The sequence below is a fragment of the Megalops cyprinoides genome, chromosome 11, assembly GCF_013368585.1.
Source record: "Megalops cyprinoides isolate fMegCyp1 chromosome 11, fMegCyp1.pri, whole genome shotgun sequence".
NCBI classification, from domain to species: Eukaryota; Metazoa; Chordata; class Actinopteri; order Elopiformes; family Megalopidae; genus Megalops; species Megalops cyprinoides.
The window spans coordinates 20,054,034-20,074,657 of record NC_050593.1 but is presented as its reverse complement, the minus strand read 5'-3'; the positions used below and the strand labels follow the sequence as shown (position 1 = coordinate 20,074,657).

Below are 20,624 nucleotides of genomic sequence, written 5' to 3'. Positions count from 1 at the left end.
TAATAGAATCCTGAATGACTACAACAATGTTTGTTACTGCAGTTTCACAAGAGAAGACATAATGTTCTAATGGATTAGATGATTAGGTTTTCCCAGAAAATGTCACATTCTGAGAAATAGCAGTATTACCATATACTGATCTATAACTAAACCTGCTCAACTAGTCATAAAGCGGCAAAAATGCAGTCTTGCCTGTACCATTCACACATGTATACAAATAGAGTCAAGCATGTGTGGGGGAGGGGCACAACTGAAGTACACATTGTCAATCGAGGCAGTATTCAGTAGGTCAAAATGCATTTAGCGTGCACGTGAGACAGACAAGAACAGTTACATTTTCTCCAATGACACGTCTCTGTCTACATAGCTAGCAAATTTAAAAACAGATATGTCTCTCATTACGCTGAATTTCTAGGAATCAGTTACCCATGCCATCCTTTTTGATAGAGTGGCCTACACTGCAACATGAGAGACACTGGTCTGCAATGCAAGGGCGCTAGTGCATAAAATGATGCATCACAGGTAACAAACAGATCTGTGAGCTTCAGTGCTCAAAAAAGTTTGCATATTTCATTAACAACCAGTCCTTCCCATACATGTGGTTACAAACAATTTTACACAAATTTGCAGCGCATATTTGTGTAAAATTATGATATATATAAGTTGCTGTTTAACAGTACATTCAGATTGTCAAGGTGTACTGTGTTGTGACAACCTGGAAGTCAATTATTTACTAGAACTGCAACTAGAAACACAAAGTAGCCTCTCATGTGGTGAGGAGGTGATATAATCAGGGTCAAATACATTCTCGCCCTACATATATCCAGCTCATCAGGATACAGGAGAAAGGACTATCATGCTGACTTGCAGGCACACGTACCCATAAAGCCTTGCAAAGATAACTGCTTGTTCAAATTCCGTATGAAGCATCAGTAAGATCTTGTGGACTAGATTTCAGCTGCTTGTCTTTCTTAACATGTTAGCTAGCATGTTAACACAATAAATTATTATAATAATGAACTGATTTACAAGATGACAGTGATGCAAGCTTAGCTTTTTTTCCCTGTTGAACTTAGCTAAATAAGCAAGGCCACAAACAAGTGAAACTGATAGCTAGCTAACTGTAATTTTAGTATCAACAGCTCGTTGTTTTGTGGTACATACAAATAGTGTGATTCTTTTCAGATTCATATGGATTTCCACAGACCATAAAAAAATGGTGCTGCCATTAATGTAAATACATTACACAAATGAAAAAGTGAATATATAACATGTGTTGTAATAGTAGCCTTGGAACACTTTTTCTTTTATTTAGATCAGCTCTCCCATTTACCCTCGTCATTTTGCCTATGGTCTAGACTCCAGTGTATCAGCTCTGACAAGCCTGGTCATGAATATCATGCACAGTTAATCAATTAATCAATTTGTTTTGTCACACCTCATATAAAAATTAATGTTACAATATATTTTTTCAATACATCATCACATTTTTTTAAAAAAGGATTTTTGTCCCTAAAGATATATTTTATAAAGGTAAGTACATACATTCAAACAAAGACTGTAGAATGCAATATAGACACTATATTTAGCCAGAAATGTAGATGCATTACAATAGGTTTGGAATGTAGTTCCTTGGGGTTGTCATATATTTCAGTGTGTGTTCTGGATGGAGTTGTACATCTGTAAATATTGCCTCTGAAAGGCTAAAAATGACTTGTGTTACAGGAATAAGCAGTCTGTCGGGAGAGCTATTTTTTTAACACTGTGCTTTAAAGAAAGAAATTAGCATAGGATTTTTCAAAATGGTTTAAATCTTGAATAATATTTCTTTATTAGTACACAAATGTGTGCACTTGCACAAGAGGGTTGAGAGGCAGCATTACAACGTGGAATACGATGGTACCACACCATCAATTTGCTGCAATAGTCTCTGACGTGGAAGATGGCCGGAGAGCAGAGCCAGCTTTTTAAAGCAGGCGAAACACGGTCATGTTTGCTGTTGTTTTCGATGTGACAGAGGCTTAACAATTTGATTTGACCCAATCTTGTAAATGGTTCCTACTCACTGTGTCAAGAACGAGAGCATAAGCACAACGCAGACATCATAGACAAAAATGCTTTTAGAAACACCAATAAAAATGTGTAATGGGTATTTTAGCCGCACTCATTATTCGCAAGTAGGCTATAGTTCACAACAGTGGTATCCAGATCAATCCACTGAATAAACTATGCTGTAGTTTCTGCCCCCATTTACACATTTAGCGCAGCTACTCGAAAGTGCACGGTAACCAGAGGAATGTGTCACACTAATGCAGGGCTGTAATGATGTCAACTTGTTATTTACTTTCCAAATCTGAATGACTGAGCAAGGCGAAAGGAGAATTAATCAACCACAATGTGACCGTGCAGGCGAAAAAAACAGAGCTCACACAGCGCGCGCAGACAGTGTGGGGGAAGGGAATCCAGCACAGAGGCCAGATCCAAGGTAACGTTGCATCATTCTAAGACTTTAAGTCACTGCAGTTGTTGCCTCCAATAAATTTAAATGTGCATTATAATTTCCGTAGATGATAATTTAAAATAAGTATTAAAAGACAAGATCATAATGCAATGCCATGTATGCTGAACGTAGTGTAAGATCTGTTATGCTGATTCATATTTTAGTGGGAAGAACTACTTAAATAATATTAATTGTTCTTTTACGTTCCTCTGTTTGTGGTATAATAACATCATTGGAAACACCTGTAGAAATATCAATAACACAGGTTTTTAATTGATTGAAGCAGTGAATGTCCTCCCCCCACCACCCCTACCCCCTGCCATTTTAGAATAATTACACTAAACCTTAGATAATTACAGGTTGAGAAAATATATATATTTATTTTGCAAGGAGGTAAAGCACCATAGGCTAACATTTTGTAGCAGGCGTTCTTATAATATAAAGTCAGATGCATTCCGTTCAATATTATACAGAATACATATAGTCTAGTAGGCTATCCATAATTTTATAAAAGTGTTGTATATTCACAAAATAAATTAGCTTGGTATGTTAAAACAGGGTGTGCAGAACTGTTCATTGTAGTGTAAGGTTGAAGAACAAAGCAGCAGGTTTGCCTGTTATAAATACTATATCCTAATTTCTTTTTAATCGAAATGTAATGTTAACGTTGTTCACTGTATTTGTTTCACTGGTGGTGTATTTTACAGTTTAAATACACGGGTTTAAGGTCAGTTGTTGATTTTTCCATTGTAGGTCACTGACGATGCCTCCTGTCTCCAAGTGTCTCTCTCTCTTTAACAAGGCTGCGAGTGTTTCCCGCTGTCTCCTGTAGCGCAACACAGAGAAGCACTAAAAACTCCGCCAATAATATCAGCCCCTTCCGAATCCAAGTCCACTTTGAACTTTAGCGTTTCGGCAATCGGCGATATATGCCTACATTTTCGTCCCCTGTTTGCACGGATTGCCAGCAGCAAGAACACACGGGAATAAGAAGGCGAGTTATAATATGGGAGTAAAGTCTACACGGGCTCACTGAAGTTGGAGGCTCTTTTCCTCGAAGAGGTGAAAGCGGTGGCTTTAGCACACACGCGAGCACACTATCTGAGTAGCTAGGGTAAGTTGAACTCCTGATCGTTCTTACGAAGTTTCATACGGCGTTTCTGGGTTTTCTGTTCAATAAAATGGCACGGTGCCGTTCAGAAACTACTTTTGATGCTCTTGCAGACGTACTTGCAAGCCAGCTAGCTACTTTTAGTGTGTGTGTATCTGTTTTGGAACATATACACGGATACTCCCCTTGTCAGTGTTGGAAAATTCCACTCATGTTTAATCGAGGGTTTTCATGTGTTGATCATTATTACAAATATATAGAAACAAGTGCCGTCATCAAAACCTTGTGTTTCTAGCAAGAATGATAACGTTAAATATGTGTAACCCTGCATTAACTAGCTCCAACTGTGTGAGGAAAGCACCTTGCTGAAATGTCGTGCATCGTTGCCTCTGTATTATCAGGTCTTTTTTTCTACTATGGTTTCTGAGTAATTTCCTGTGATTATGATTCTGATTTTCCTACACAAGAGCCATAAAGCACATTGCACATGCAGATCGCTCCGAGGCGCAGGAGTGGGGGAGGGTAAGGGGAAACACAAGACTGCACCAGTGTCTTTCTCAACTGGCTGGCTGTAGCACGTTGTGTGCAGCTTAGCGTTTTAGAATGGAGTTGGCGTGGAAATGTTTGCAAACAGTTCAAGAAACATATACAAGTGAAGTTTGTTTTAAGTATAAGACCGAAATGATCGTTGTGCGACCACTTTCTTTAATCAGTCGAATAATTAGTTCAGGTATGTGAAACATTAACACCCACACGAAGTTCGCCATAGTTATGATGTAAACACGAGGACTGACATTAAAGCCGTTGTTTAGCAACCCATTTCGTTGAATCGTACATAACGATTCTGAAGAGAGAAAAAAAAACCAAAGTGTGTGTTCAGTGTGTTTGTGGAGGAAATGTGGTTCCACAACAGGCCTATCTGACGCTGTAGAAAGGGCAAGGCTGCCACGACCCTTTGCATCTTATCACCTGTTGAAGAGGCAGATGGGGGTAACTTAGAGCTGTATAACCGGATCTGCTATTTCTGTAACGTTGTTAAATATTGCACAGAGTGTAAGCAGCTCTTTTTGTTGATTTCTTAGCTTTTGTGCGCTCACTGTGGAAATACAGTTCACTACAGTAAACTTCCTCTATCGTAAATGTACCAAAATAGGTCTGCGGTGGAGCTTTGTAAGGGAAGCCTAGCATATATGCGAAAGAACTTTTTCTATTACAGATTGCAGTATTGGAAAAATAGTTGTGTTTTAATATGGTAAGGAGCATACTAAAGTTTATATGATATGCTAAAGCAAATGTGAACAAATATGATGAGCAATATTATATAGGCTGTGGTATGGTAAAGGTGAACAGGGATGGCAAGTATGGTTAGGATTGACAGAGCTGTCATATAAAGGTGTGGGTAAATCAGATAGGCTTGTTAAGGGTTAATAGGGTAGGGATGGTGCACAGCTTCATAGAATAGGCATGCTGTGGCAAAGCAAGGTATGGTAATTGGTGTTAGGGTTTGATTTAGCTTGAAACTTGCTAGCAGTCTTTAATAATGGAGCTGAATGTTTTTGCAACAAGTTAGAAATGTGTAAGCATCTTAAATATCTTGGACTTTAATTTCACAATGTCTTATTCTAGGAAATCCAGCACTGTTTGACCTGCAAACTGGGCAGTGTAAGTATAGGTCATGCATTAGTTTAGCTTTAACAGTAGCAACTACAGTATTCTTTGGCAGTCAAATATTCTGGCAGTGCTTTTCAATGGGGGTGTTCAGTGAAATAAATACTCATGTGAGATTTACAGTAAGTCAAAATAAAGCATATATCAGATGTGTCCGTTTGTGCTATAATGTACATTTCTGTGTGAAATGTGATGTCATTTAGTTTGTTCAGAGTGGAGAAGCTCTGTCAAACCCTCTCTACACAGGGCCAGCCATCTGTCAGGCAAGTCTGTATCCTGCATCATTCTGTCTATAGCAAAAATGCATTCAGTGTATTCATTCAGTGAAGAATAATAATCGACAGTCATTGTTTTGTACACACACAATCAATCAATCAATCAATCAATCAATCAATCAATATATTCTTGTTTAATCATTCTTACTTAAACATTTTAGTATGAGCTTTTATTTATCAGAACAAAGTTAGCTTATTTTTTACATAAGCGGTGTAGCTACTTGGATAAGAAGATGGCTTGTCACTTCAGCCCAGGAGGGAAAGCATTTGGAACAGCAGTCTAGAGATGATTTATCAGGCATATCCTTTGTTCATATAAGTAGTGCTGTATGATAACTAATAGCATTGCAAGATGGCTTGTGTTGACAGAGACTGGCCTATGGTGCTGGTAGATATGTAAACTGTGTGAATATTCAGGTGTGTTTTACAATCCCATGTCTCAGCATTTTTCATTGGCTGAGCAAGTTTGTAGCTGACTGGTCTGTTGAGTAGGAAGCCATTCCTCCCTATGCAGGAAGTGGAGGGGAGTCTCTGACATTCTTAAATAATAAGAAATACAGTCAGATTTTCTTTGCTGGTCTGAGGCAACTTTTAGCTGTCCCTGAGATACTGGATATACACTTATCACACCCCAACAGTTCTCATGGGCTACTGGCCAATTGTCAGTCAACAGCTGTGTTCAGAAATAACACACATTTCAGTGTAGGCCTGTTCAAGGTTGATGGTGTTGGGATTTACAATATTTGTGGACGGGTGCAATTCTGGTCCTTGTTGTGTCTGGCTGTGCCTTGACCTTGTCATTGCCTTCAGGCCATATATAATGAGACAGCTTAGAAGTGAGTGGCCAGGGCCATGAGAAACAGAGGACTACATGTTGTTAAGGAAACTGTCCCCTCTCTGGAACAGAGAATCCATTTTCCTGCTCTAAATTAAATAGTGATTTGTGACAACTAGGGCTGGAGAACCGGGGGAAAAAAATGCAGTGTCTGCATATCAGTATCCTTCATTTCATCTGATAAATGCAGGCAACAACTGGTTCAGACATATCAGATGCTGAGAATGGAATGCACTGAGTTCTATGAATTTTTTAATTCTTATGATTATGGTGTTCCTTGCACGCTCTGTGCATTGTGGAGCAGATTGTTAAGTTGTTTTGTTGTTTTGTAAAGGAGCTTTAAGATGATGTATACCACAGCCTGGACAAATAACTGATTCTGACTGGTTGATAGTGCGCACAGTAATTTACAGCTAAAGTGTGTACATTTTTTACAGTATGGAAACATTTTAATGCTACAACATAGTTCCAGTAGAAATTGCCTAATTACACTTTGAAATTGATGTACAAATTTGATTCTACATCCTAGTTTTGACAGTTAATGAAACATTGAATAGCTAACAGTAATAGATTATCAGACAGCTATCAACTACTTCAAATGAATGATCTACTGCAGCCTGCAAGTTTATTGGTTCATATATCCCTGTAAGGCAAAAAAACAGTTTGACAGTAAACGGTCAGTAGCTGCCCACAGCCTTTTAACTCAGTTTTGAAGAGCTGATTTGTTAAATTCAGAAAGTTAATAAGCCAGCTAGGAGCACCACATGTTGAGTATTTGATGTGAATGCTAACTCCAGTTAGTGTGATAGTTTTAATTGTATATTTAAGCGTGTAGAATCAGTGCTGGTTCAGCTGCTACTAGCTAGCTACACAAGGCAGGAGTGCTATGAGAGTTATAAAATGTGTGTGGTAGGGGTGGCTAACAGCTCCCCGGTTTTGCATTTCTTACATGCATATACATATGTAAGAAGGCCCGTGGTTATGGTTGTCAGTTAATAGTTGTCAATGTAACAGTTATTGTAATGCTACCCCTTTTGATTTTTTTTGTTCTTTATCAACAAGGATTAGATTTTTTTTTTTAAATCCACACTCTTTGAACAAAAGGCAAAATAATCATTCATGTTGTCAGAGTCAGTTTTACATTTCGATATGTAACTCCCAAAATAATCAACATGGGGTAATAATAAATTTCAGTGTCAGAATTCAGTACCATTTACTGAAATATGAACTCATACCTCATACAGGAGCCATTATAACAGTTCCAGAATACACCATTCAGATTGTGTTGACATTGTCCAGTGCTCTTCAGGTAAAAATCAAATTCATTGTTTTGTCATTTCGGTAGACATTTTTTTAGGGTAATGCATGTAAAAATGTGATGTCTTGGCCTTCTTTGTAACGTGAATAGGCATATCATTCAATAATCATTCCATTTCAATTAACCTGCATTTCAGAAAAGATTAGGCATACCACAGGGTTATGTACTTATTAGCTTTTGTTTGTACAGCAGGATTAATTATTGACATAAATTGACATCAATAGAGGATGTATTTGAATTCTACATTGTAGGATATACAGTGCATACTCTCAGATGAACTGTGTTATCAGTTACACAAACCTAGTGACCACTTATCCTGAAAGACTTGGATCTTGTTTTTTTTTTACTGGTGTAAGGACAATGTGGAACATGATGTTCCAGACAGGTCTCTCCATCACGCTGTTCTCAGAGTGCAGTGGAGCTGCGCTTTTTCTGTTTGTCTTTTTTTTCCTTTGCTACAGATTAGCCCCCAGAAGTGATGTTGATGGGGTTGTCTGTGGGTGGTTCAGTATTAAATTCAGAGCATTTCTCAGAATGCCATGTGAAGCTGTTTTATTGACACATTATGTTGTAACAAGAGCTGGGAGGGATAAGGTGCTTTCTGCTGTGGACAGACCACAAGGTTTCAACCTTCTGTTGATCCTCACACTCACGATTCTCCCTCTTTGATAGTCTCTCTCATGATTCCTGAAGGTATTGTAATAGAGCCAAATGCTGTCAGCAATTGAATAGTAATTAAAGTCTGCCCATCCCACTGTACAAATGAAACGGTTGCCCCCAACCATGACACCAGTTTTTTTTGCTTTCTGAGTGCCTTTGAACGTGTTTATGTGGACATGTTGATGAGTTATCAAAGTTTCAAGGTCCTTCCTAGAATTAGGTCATGAAACTTGGCAAAACGTTGTCTTTGTGATCTCTGAAGCTCATACAGATATTGTCCAATAATGCTTTAGAAACTGGTGTAAAATGGACACTAATAATATTCACTGGGTTTTTTCCAAACAAGAAGTTATGTAGCTGGTCTGGAATGTTCATTGTTGACCCCCTGCTTCTCTTGATTGGCAGAAGCCGTCCTATATAAACTTTAGTCCAGTTCTGTATATTCTCCCCAAAGGATTAGTAGAGTGTAAAGAGGTTATGGGTGCATGCAGTTTCACAAGGAATAACCAATTGGCTTTGGTCCAGTTGTGTCAGCGAAAAAAGGGTTTGTCCAAGTTGTCTGAGATGCTTGGCTACTCTCTGTTGAACTGTAAAGAGATTGCCTGACCTTTGACAACTCTGATAGGGCACACTCGTCCTCTGTCACAGTTGGTATAGCAGGTAGGCTGTTTGCTGCTTTGGTTGGCAGGACATACACCACACCCAAACAACAGTGTGACTTCTGTCTTCTGTGTCCTCTTCATCAGCTGCTTCTCCATCTTAAATATCCTGCTTCATTACATCATTGTAAACCCTCCATTGTGGGGCCCCCTAATATTTCATCTCACCATTAGTCTCTCCTGTCTGAATGGTTGATATCATCTCTTTGAACCTATAGGTACAGTATTAATTATAGCCAGTTACAGGTTACAGGTAACATCAGTCATAGGCACAGTGGATGTGATCGTAGAGCCAAATGTCCCATTGGAGGGTGCCGTTAACCAGGCTAATGAGGATAGAGGTTAACTGAATACTCTTGGATTGAGCAGTGTAGTGTGACTGACGGAAGTTGTGCACCACAAAAAAAAAAGTTTTTTATGTTATTATTATTAAATTGTTGGAATTGAGATAATATTGTTCAGAATTGGCCTGACCTTTTTGGGTAGCAGAAATGTAATCATGTTCACCTTGTAGCTGTCAGTTCAGTGTAGCCAGGTTTTATGCCATGTCCAAGTTGCATAGCATTACAGGTAACAATATGGATCTATATATAGTGAATGTGATAAGCTCACAATATCCCATCATGGTCTTTTGCCTGTAATCAGGCCAGTTAGAATTCAGTTCATGTGAACAGTTTGAAACACTGGGCTGTTTTGAAATCATTTCTACTATTTTAGGCCTGTCCTACCAGTCCTGTACCTCTATCATCCTGTACCTCTATCTGCAAACAATATGGTTGTTTTACCATTTTCTGCCTCTTGGAAAACGAAACTGGACCTTTAAGTGCATAGTTGTTTCACTGTGTGTCCCATTCTAGATATTTGTTCATCAGTCATGTCATTCATCAATTATTTTATTCAGTGGGCATTTTCTACACTGTGCACTTTGCAAATCATAAAGTAGTGTGTACACATTTACAAAAGTAGATCTCACAATCAAAGTATGTCTACCAAAAATGCCTTCAGTACACGCAAAGCACATAGTAAGTTTCTTACAGCTACACTTGAATCTTCCATATGCCAGTACATACACGTTTGTAATTATAACTGCCAACAAAATATAGGAGTATATTGCTGACTTATAATGAACAGACTTGCCCACATGGTTTCACATACAAAAGTGGCACAATTGAAAACAAATCCTGCCCAGTGTTTCTTCTGTACTTTTGAGTAGCTTGAAAGAAGTAACACACAAATAAACTTATCTTTTTGTTGTACACTGAAAGTGGTTTTCCTATTGATCTAGGATATATCACCTCTGGGATTATACAAATCATTGTAAATCATTATAGTTGGACTAGTTAATCTTTAACCTTGACAAGTGACTCTGCAGTTGTCACATCTAGTGAAGATGTTTTGGACTAAAGTCCTCAGTTTTCCGATGTCCAGCACTTGCATGCAAACCCGGTATTCCCCACCAGGTCAACAGTGGTTAATTTTATGATGTCTGGAGCTGACTGTTTTCATGAACACACACCACATTAAAGGTACAGACAGGTAAAAAGCAAATTGCAATTAAATTATGTCTTATTCATATCTAAATTATCAAATTGTTTAGTGACCACAGATCATAAAGCTGGTACTTCTGTTGTAGAAAATATTAACAGTGACTTCCATGATGGCGGAAAGGATTGCTGCTACGACGAGAATGTAGCATAGAGGCTAAACTGTCACTCGTTGAAATGTGGAAAACATGCTTGATAACTGCCTGGTGTTGCAGTGGTTTGGATATTAAACAGAGCATTTTTATGAAGCACAGTCCTGACTTGTGCACCACAGGAACTGTGTAGTAGATGTTGAATTTACAGGATAATTTAATTGCCGTGGCAGAAGAGGCCGCTGTGTTAGTCTTGCAGCTGCGCTCTACAGCACGCATGGCTTTAAGCCAATGGTGCAAACAGTTGTTGCATTTAGTTTGTACGCATTCAGTGGGTCTGAACACTAGTTGTTGTAGCTGCCAAAGCAAAACCCTCTGACCGGATATTTTGGTCCATCAATGCAGCAATACCAGTGCCTGTAATATTGTACCATCATAATTTCAAGTAAACCAAATAGGACAGACTGATTTTGAGATGTATTATTGAAGTAACTGGGTGATTTCATGTAATGGGGTGGAAAATTGAGATGAAGCAGAAGATTATGATTATGATTATGATGATGATGATGATGATGATGACAATGATAGTGGTGGTGGTGGTGATTATAAGGAGATGCAAAATGATCCTTGTTGGGGCATTTATTGTGTGGACCTATGAAATTGCATTCAAATTCTGTTTGTTTTGAGATGAAATGGTAAGGAAGTAAATGTTCAGAAGGACTCATACCTCAGGGTCATTGTGATTACTTCTGCAGAACACCTTGAACACCATATATATATAATATACTATACATATACACATAATAGTATAATATACATACAATACACATATAATATGTATGAGAGAGAGAGAGCATCTGTTGCCTTATTAGCTGTCTGTGTCTGACTTTACTGTATGGGTACCTGTTGTTGTAGCTTGGCAGATGGCCTATGGGTGTGAATCAGCCCTCCTTATGACAGTTTCATGGCTTCTGGGAAATCATGGTGAATACAATAAGTGATATTGTTGTTTTTTGTATTCATATTCATTCATATATATACTGTTTGGAGTGTAATATGAAAGGACCATGTCCTGTGTTCAGATAATCATAACATGAAATAAATGTATTCATGTATATGTGCAAGACATATTTTTTCTGATCCACAACTGCAATGTATGCAAAATGTAGCTTGCGATCATGTCCAAAACAGCCCAATCTGAAAAGGTTCCCACTGATTATAACTGGCCTTCCACACTCCACACTTACATTTATGTAAGGTCTCTTTGAGGTGATTGGTTATCTTGCTGTCAATGACATACTTCTCTGAACAAGGGTAGCAATAGACAGAAAAGGGCCAAATTTAGCCCTTGTGATTGTAATGTGATTCAGAGAAGTAATTCCAGCACGTATAAACAATGCCTTGAGGTTTAACCATGAATAGTTTTGCACCAAAAGGAAAGAAGGCGACCCTTCTTCAGACTGAGAAGTAAGCATCCTGTCCTCTGTATCTGTCTGCTGGGCAGGCTCACCACACAGTGACATTATTAAACCACAAGGCATTAAAACACGTAGGATGCATAAATGTGCACTTTTCTCTTTAATGAGTCACTCGCTTTGCAGGGAAATGTGCGTAAGCACAGTTCATAATCAAATATGTGCGAGCATACTGTATGTTTCATAAATGAGGCCCTAGATCTGTTATGATAGCATAAGGCTTTCTTACCGAGTATTGCACATTACAAGTGTAGCCACTCTGTGGATTGGAGAGGCTGTGTAGGAGAACTCTGCACATGGCAGCCAATGCGCGGCTCACCAGAACAGATCAGTAAATTGAGACAGCCCACTATTCGCATTGCAGCGATTTAGCAGACAGAATGCCAAGATCTGTAATGAACATACTGAAATGAACGATCATGCGAGCAAGAGATCCACAGCGTATCTTTTGTGGCTTCACTGTTTCCTCTCGGGGGACAGGAGATTTGGAGACACACAACCCAAATATAACGTGATGGATTAAAATCGCGAGGGCCTGCTCCAGAGGCGGTAATTGGCCTCGATATCCTCCTGCTGAAGCCTGAGAATAGCTTTGTTCTCAGGCCATCTTCTCCTGTGGGGATGGAGCAGTGCTGCCAGTCAAGGCTTATTGTATGTTTTGCGTGTAACTGTTGTCATAGTCATGTTGTGTGATGTATGCTTGACTCATCGCTAAAAATGTTTCAAGTCTGTGCAAGGCTGTATTAGAATGTTAGATCAGTGTAACTATTTTAATGTTAGTAGAATTGCCTATGGAAACATTTATCTTGGTTATTTCCAGTGTTTTGTAAGGCGACAGTTACATATATTTGAAAATTGTTGTTTTTGAGTCAGAACTACAGTCAAAACGTATTACTGTCTCACATTCACAGTGCTCAGAATGAATCTGTATGATGGCTGTGACTTCTGGCAAGACACCTGCTGGCTGGGCATCAGAAGCACTGTGTAGCAGGGCTTTAAGAACTGGCCTAGTTCATACACCATGGAAGGCATCTTCTGTTCTTCCCAAAATATGTTTCAAACTTCACGTTACTAAGAATGGGAATATCAATATTTAACTGGAAGATGTTTCTTCTAGGCTTTTCTTTACCTCACACTTACCTGAAAGGTTTACTTGTGTAGTGGTGTTAACAAATGTTTTGTGCTCATGGTACATTCCCAACCGACTTGTAAGTGGCTTAAAACATGAGCATTGATAGAATTTCCCTTCTGGCAAGTAAGACAATGGTCGGATACTTGCACTCTGGAAATTCCACAGACTGCAAAGAGCACTTTCAGATACTCTGCAGTGTGTCTCTAAACGTGATATGTGTTTGTTTCCTATAGTTGTTAACCAATGGTGGTTTGCTAATATTTTGCCTTACTAGCTAAGGTATTTAATTGATGGTAAGACTAGTTGGTGAGAAGCTGACATATTCCTCTGATGTTGTGGAGGAAAAGAAGAACCTGCAGGGTTGGGTCACTAGAATCATATTCTCTGTGAAGGAGAGCTTCGCTGGTGTGGCTTGTAAAATTGCCAGTTACTGTATACTGGCCACAAGCCAAAATTAGCAGCAGTTTGGTAGGTACTAACTTTAAACCTGGGAAGCGTTGTTTTGTACCGCAGTATACTTAACCCTCCCAGTAACTGCCAGCTCCTTTGTAGTTGTTTTGAATCATAATTCACCGCAATGCTTCATTTCAAAGGTGGAACTAAATTTATTGCATGAACAGATAAATGTGGACACTTCATTGGTAGGGTATGTCATGATTAAAATAAATATGTTATTCAAGAAAGAACTAATTGAATTAGTCGCATTTTTATTAAAAGGAAACATTTTCTGAAAGGTTCCGGGTCAGATTAATCTGTTAGACCTGTTGCACCCTCTTTAAAAAAAAAAAAAAAAAAAGACTAACCTGTATGGATGACTTCAATAGACAAAGCTGTTAAATGCGAATAAGGAAACGCTACGTGTTGAAATGGTTGACATTTGAACGGAACAGAAACGAGAGTGATAACTGTCATTGTGTCTTTCCACTGTGGTTCTCTGGTTTCAAAATGAGTCTGTGTTGCTGTTGGGAAAAAAAAATCTCAGCAATGCATCTTTGAAGAATAGTGTGGAAAGAGAACTATATATCTACATGGGCATGCCTGCATTAGAAAAAACTGAGGGCACTTCGGTGATGTCAGGACATACGCCGTGGTACGGACAACTGGAGTGAACTTGAGCACGATTCGTCGCCCCCAGCCAGAAGCAGCCATCCGCGATGATGCGCGGATGAGGAGAGGTTATTCCTGGTGCTGCTATCTCACCACAATCTCCGCCATTTCGTTTTCACACAGACTGTTTACCTCTTGTTTATTATGTTTATAATCTAATGCCGTGTCAATAAATCCTCTTGCGCACATCGCATGGATGTAAGCTTTTGATAATATTTGATAAACAGAACCCCTTGTTAACAGCAGTTTGCATATATTTGATGTAATATGCATTTACATCCAACTCCAAGAAACAGCTCCTTGGATGTCAGTACTGTGCATTAAACTTCTTTACCATACCTGAGCGCTATACCACATTCCTGCCCTCAAGGTAGTCAAAATTGGAGTAGATATTGAACATCCACATGTGATAGAAAAACCACTAACCAGCACTGAATGAATCAATTCCTGTGGAAATGGGGATCCCCCAATCTATACCAGTTCCTAGCCCCATCCCCCCTGCCTGTACCAGTTCCCACCCCCATCCATTCCCTGCCTATACCAGTTCCCACCCCCCAATTCCCAGAGCCAGTGTACATCTGTGGATGTTAAGTGAGTTGTCGAGTAGCCAGGGAAAAGAATGTGGAGAGAGAAGAGAGGGACATGGTGGCTGTCTGTTAGTGGTTGTTTAGTTCTCATCCCTCCCCCCTCTCGCTTCCTCTCTCTCCTCCCTTCCCCCTCCTGCGCCTGTCTGCAGCACATCCATGGGCTTAAAAGGCAGGCTTTACTCAGCAGGGCCCTTCAGGAGAAAATGGCTGCTGTTTCCAGGCCTTGTTTGCACATCTGTCAGGAGGTGACTGCTCAGGAGAAAGTGGGGTCTTTGACATAACATGCCTGTTTTTTTTTCCCTTGCTTTTTTCAAAGCACTATTTTCTGGTGTGTGTGTTATTCGACATAAACGACATTCAGAATCACTGCACAGAAGTAACCAGGGCATTTTAGCAGAACATTAATTCACATATTTTTGTTTGCTTCAGCATATATTCTCGAATTTCTTAATTATGTAGACGCAGATCATTGTATGGACAATAATTTATTCCCCCTCACTGGTGTAAATGTTCTATATATTGATAACGAAAACAACTATTAGCTGTGATTCACTGGATATATCTGACAAAATCCAGCCACTGACTTACTACCTTTTAGGATGGAAATGGAAAATTGTCTTTTGGTCAGATGCTGCCACAGTGTCTGTGCTTCTCAAAAGCGTTTCTTCATCCGTTAAATTTCAATACCCACTTTGGCCTCCTGAGTTATAAGCAGGGAATTTGTATGTGTCACAGTGCATAAATGGACCATTAGAATGAGGTGTATTGGAAAAGAGACCTTTTACATACTGTTATACTTCCCCAGGATGGGTGTGCCACACAGCCTCTGGTGCTACAGAAACTTTGCAGTCTTGTAGCTAACCAACAGTGAACAAACAGAAGGGGAGGTCATTTGCACTATATATGCAGTGGATAAATATAAAGGCAATACAAAAGGACTTATGAGTGTCTTGGCAATTCTTTTTTTTATTTTTTTCTAAACTGTGGGTCCTCCACTGTTTATACTCTATGGACCGCAACTGTGTCACCATTTCAGCCCTATATTCATTATACAGTTTAGTATTGATTGACATTCAATTGGTGTATTCATATAGTGTTTTAAAATTTCTACATCTTTCAGCCATGTGTCATAACATTACAAACACATTCTCTTACCTTATGTGCACAGAAATGTCTGCACTTTTAAATGATATAACATGAGTTGGCTGGTAGTGACTATTAATCATGATTTAGGGACCCAATATGTAAAACTTGAGTATGCATTCAAGTATGCTTTCTTTGCATGTAAGCCACTTTTGTTTTTATGTAGCGCTATAATAATGACGTTCCGGAATGTTGTCCAGCCCCCTTGCGGTTGTTGACAGCTTTGTTTTGGTGTGAGGTTTTCAGTGCCAGCCCAACCTAGGTATGTGCAGTATCTTATCGTCCTCAGTGACTGATCTGATCTTGTTTTGCTTCGTGAGCCATCAGTCTTCCTGTTTTTTTTTTTCTTTTTTGTTTTTTTTTTTTGAAAGACTTGTTGGGAGTGGGAAAATGGGAAATGCATAGCTTGTCCTTGAGTCCCTCAAGACAAAGCATCCAGGTCTATTTATAGAGTTTAGGAGGAGCTTTGCTAGCAAAAATCAGCTCTTTTTGTGTGAGATTTTCCTCTTTTACATAGTTTCCCAATCTTATCCAAGCAAAGCTTGGCAACTGCGCATACACTGTAGGCTATCCCATCCTATGGGAATGCTGCAAGTAGAGCAATATTGATACTGAAGTTCGGGTATGCAGAAACATTACTCTACATCATGTGTATGTGTGTGTGTGGGTGGGTGCATGCATGTATGTTAGTCTTCGTGATTTGGAGCTTTTGAGGTATTTGCTACTGGATGTTATCTGAATTAAGTATGAAATCATATGGAAAGTTTGCTGCATCTGTAAGTGGAGTTTGTGTGATGACATAGGGCATGCTGAGGACCAGCAGTGGTGTGACAGTGCGACAGTGACAGTCCGAGTTGTAATGTTAAAGTAGGGCACCCAGGATGGCTGGGTATGATAGCACCAAAAGTACCTCTACTCCATACTCTCATCCCTCTTTAGTTGCAGGGAACAAGTAACACCTGTCAAGAGTCAGGTTTGATTTTTTTTTTTTGGTTCAGTTAAATTGGTGTAAAACCTAGGGCATTTGATACAGTAAATAACTGTCAACTTTGATAACAGTGGTGTTGCTGAACTGGACAAAATTACTGTGTGGAAGAGCAGACTTCATTTGAGGTGATTGCATGTTACACTGCTTTAAACGGGGGTTGTGGACCGGGGCATTGGCATTGAATGTCTAAAATAAGGTGAAAGAAAGTCATCAGGGGCCATTGCTATCCTTCAGATGATCCTTCAGATGGTAGCAACAGCTGGCTAATTATGTGTTCCAGGGGTTGACTGTATTGCTATATGGGAATGGCACTTAAAATATCTACATGTAATCATAATGTAATATATTATCTTATCCTGTTTATGGTATATGCTGTATATCCTTAACCATTTTTTGGTCATAGTGGTACTTGTAGCAAGTAGTAACTTTGCGCCATCCGTCTAGAATTTGCAGCTACCTCACAACAGAGCTGCTGGAAGAGGTGTGCACTTAAACATGTTTGCACTCCACAACAATGAAAAATCATACCAGTAATAAGCAATGTTCATGTCCACACATGTGCACATATGCTATTGGGACAATGCTCAGACAATGCTGCTTGCAGGCTAGCAAGTTTCCCAACGTACTGCCCCAGTGAGGCAGTGCAGAATTTCCCTTGCTGTCCAGCCCTGCATTCACTTAAGTCCTCTCACACTTACACACCTTCTCTGAGGAAAAGCACTTCATTGACACCGAAGTGTGTGTGAGCCCCAGTGAATAGCGTACAGGTCGGTGGTGTGGCGATGACAGAGGGGTTGTAATGTAATCACAGTTACTGTGCAGTAAACGCTAATGATTACCGTAATTGCAGGAGGGACACCGTAAAGGACAGGGAATTGCAAGGAGACTTCTGACATCTGGGTAACCTTAATCAGGGGATTTTTACGTCAACACTTTTCAGAAACAGCATTTCTCTTATATACATCAGTAAAAGTTTAGCCTTTTGTACAGTCTGCTGTTCCACTGGCATAAAGCTAGAGAGAGTTTAGGCTTATTGTGTCTTGTGTTTCTGTTGTAGACATACCATTTTTTCCACTTTAGTTTCTAATTCTTAGCGTTGATATTGACATTAGTAGGAGCTTAGGGAGATTCTAGGAGGACCTCCTTCCTAAGGAAACTGTAGCCACAATTAGTGGGATGTTTTGCATACCATTGACCTTTCCAATCTTTGCACGTGTACACACACACACACACATAAATATGCCAGGAAAGAATGTGGGGAATTTATTGCCAGTATTGTTCCATCAAACAATCCAGTAGACTACAGCAGGACTTTGAAGTGGTTGCCTACTTACTGGTTACTTTTTAAACTCAACCATTTTGAACTGTGATGTTTACATGATAGTTCAGATTTTCCATTATCAAACAAAGAAAAATGTACTTTTTATTCCATTCATTTGTTATTAAGACAGTATGTGTAATCTTGCATTTTACATAAATGATCAGCGTCGTTACTCCTCTTTCCAAATCCATGAATTTAAATTTATTCCATGAATTTATGTGTCATTATAATTCCCTCTCAACAGCATGTTAATAGGTAGTAAAGCTTTTACGAGGAGCATTTCTTTCGAAGAGGTCACATGTTGATGAGTGAAACGTAGGCAGTGACAGGTCTTACAGAAGGTGTTCGCCTGGTGTATGGGTGTAAGCAAAGTCCTTTTGAGATGCGCACTGCTGCAGGGTTGGCTGCTTAATTATATTTTAAGTTGTTTGGTATTGAAGCGCAGTGGGCATATGAGGGAAAAAAACTCCCTGCTTTTATGCACAGATCCTCAGTAGGCCATTCCTTTTAGCTAATTAATCACAGAGCACAGCAGTATAACAGAGAGTCCTCCAGGAGCCCAGACGAAACGGCGGAACATGGACGAGAAGTGGGAGGATAGTTTGTTCAGTTAATAAGACTATCGTTTCCATTTAAATGAAATGGTCTGTTCTTTCTCAGACAGTCAGAGCCCCACATAAATGATTCTGCAACAAAACAAAACCCTTTCATATCTTCTTTCCAGATCACATCCTCTGGATCAAATCAGAAACCAAAGAAAAGTACATTTATTTCCCCTTACTTTGAATTCAATTCAGTTGTATTGTATACCGCTACTCTTAATGTAAAACGTTTGGCACACAGGATGCATATCAGTAGCATTTATTGTAATGCTAAACTATAATCTTGATGAAGTAGGTCATATAATACAAAAATAGATATGCAGGGGCCATGTTTTGCACTGTGAACCCCATGAAAAAGGGTGTGTGTTAAGATTTCTGTTGTGGTCTTTTGGCCCCTTGGCTCTAGACCTCATCAACACTGTTCTCTTCACTTCCTGACAGCGCAGTATGAGGTTTTCAAATGGCTGTAGACTTAATGGCCCACCAGGGCTTAGTTTTATTTTATTTCCACTGACACACAGATTAAAATCATGTGCGAGCCACTGAGCACCTGGGGTTATTAGATTGGCTGGCTTGGAAGATGGGAATAAACCTGAAAGATGTTTATTCCCTGAATAAACATGAAGCAGTTTGTTTCTTCCTTACTCCGTGTTCTTTAGAAAGCACATAACCAGGGGTGGGAAAATTAAGAAAGGAGGCACTGAATGAAGGAGAGCCTTCTCCAAGGGCAAATATCCTCAATGGTCAAATATGAAATATTTCAAATCAAATTAAATGTACAGACAAGAAGACTCACATGGTGCCTCTTTTAATTAAATTGCACCCAGTGAATGTTTTATTGTATATTCTGTGAACTTCAGTGTATAGGTTGACAAAGTGGTGTTCAGAGAACAGGAAATTATTTGGGAGTTTCTTGACAAAAACCTCAGCGCCTGACATGTCGTTTGCCGTCTTCCCATTGACTGTTCTCAATTTCCGGGGAGTAAGTAGGGGGGGTGGGCTTGTGATTTGTCAGTCCTTTTAGTGTTGCAGCCCCAGAAGGAGGTTGTGACCCTGCATTATTTTCTTTTTGAGGAAAAAACGGTGAACACTTCATTGTTCCATTTTACACTGGAAAATGTCTGCTCAGAGTTTTGGAACACGCTGTGTCAAATAAATTGAAAACAATTCAAATAAACAGGATATTTCTGAATACTCTCTGCCTCAGTCCTCTGTTTCTCAGGAGAACTGACTGCCCTAGTACAGCTCCTTGCATCATTCACCAAATGCCATAGCACAGTTGTGTAATTGGCTAAATAAAATGTTCAATATAAGTCATGTCCTGACTGGTAATACATTGTTTTAAAAAATTTTTAGAAAGTCAAACTTCTCAACAGAAGCATTTCCTGTCACTGAAGTGGAAAGTGTATGGAACATTTTCTTGATCCTCCGCTATGTTATAAGGAGACGTATGAAGGGAAAGAGGAGGCAACTGTGCAAACAGCCTCTTAGCTTCTCCATCTTTTCATAGCCCTAAATGCCAGTGCTGAGGCTGGCCTTCCTGCCTGTCTCCCCCAGTGGCTCTTTCTTGACTGTGACTATCAGTTTATTTAATTGTGGGCTCTAAT

The 20,624-nt window shown here is 39.4% G+C and overlaps 1 protein-coding gene across 2 annotated transcripts in view; it reads left to right on the top strand.

Moving 5' to 3' along the window:
• The first annotated feature begins 2,376 nt into the window (after nucleotides 1-2,376).
• tbl1x (transducin beta like 1 X-linked) overlaps nucleotides 2,377-20,624 on the top strand; it is a 33,467-nt gene continuing 15,219 nt past the window's right edge. Inside the window, exons 1-2 of one of the 2 annotated variants that reach the window (XM_036540264.1) lie at nucleotides 2,377-2,485; nucleotides 3,254-3,614. The gene's annotated coding sequence lies outside the window, so the exon portion shown is untranslated. Of the gene's footprint in view, nucleotides 2,486-3,253; nucleotides 3,615-10,532; nucleotides 10,563-20,624 lie in introns of those variants that run through there. The other variant, XM_036540265.1, reaches the window with a different exon arrangement.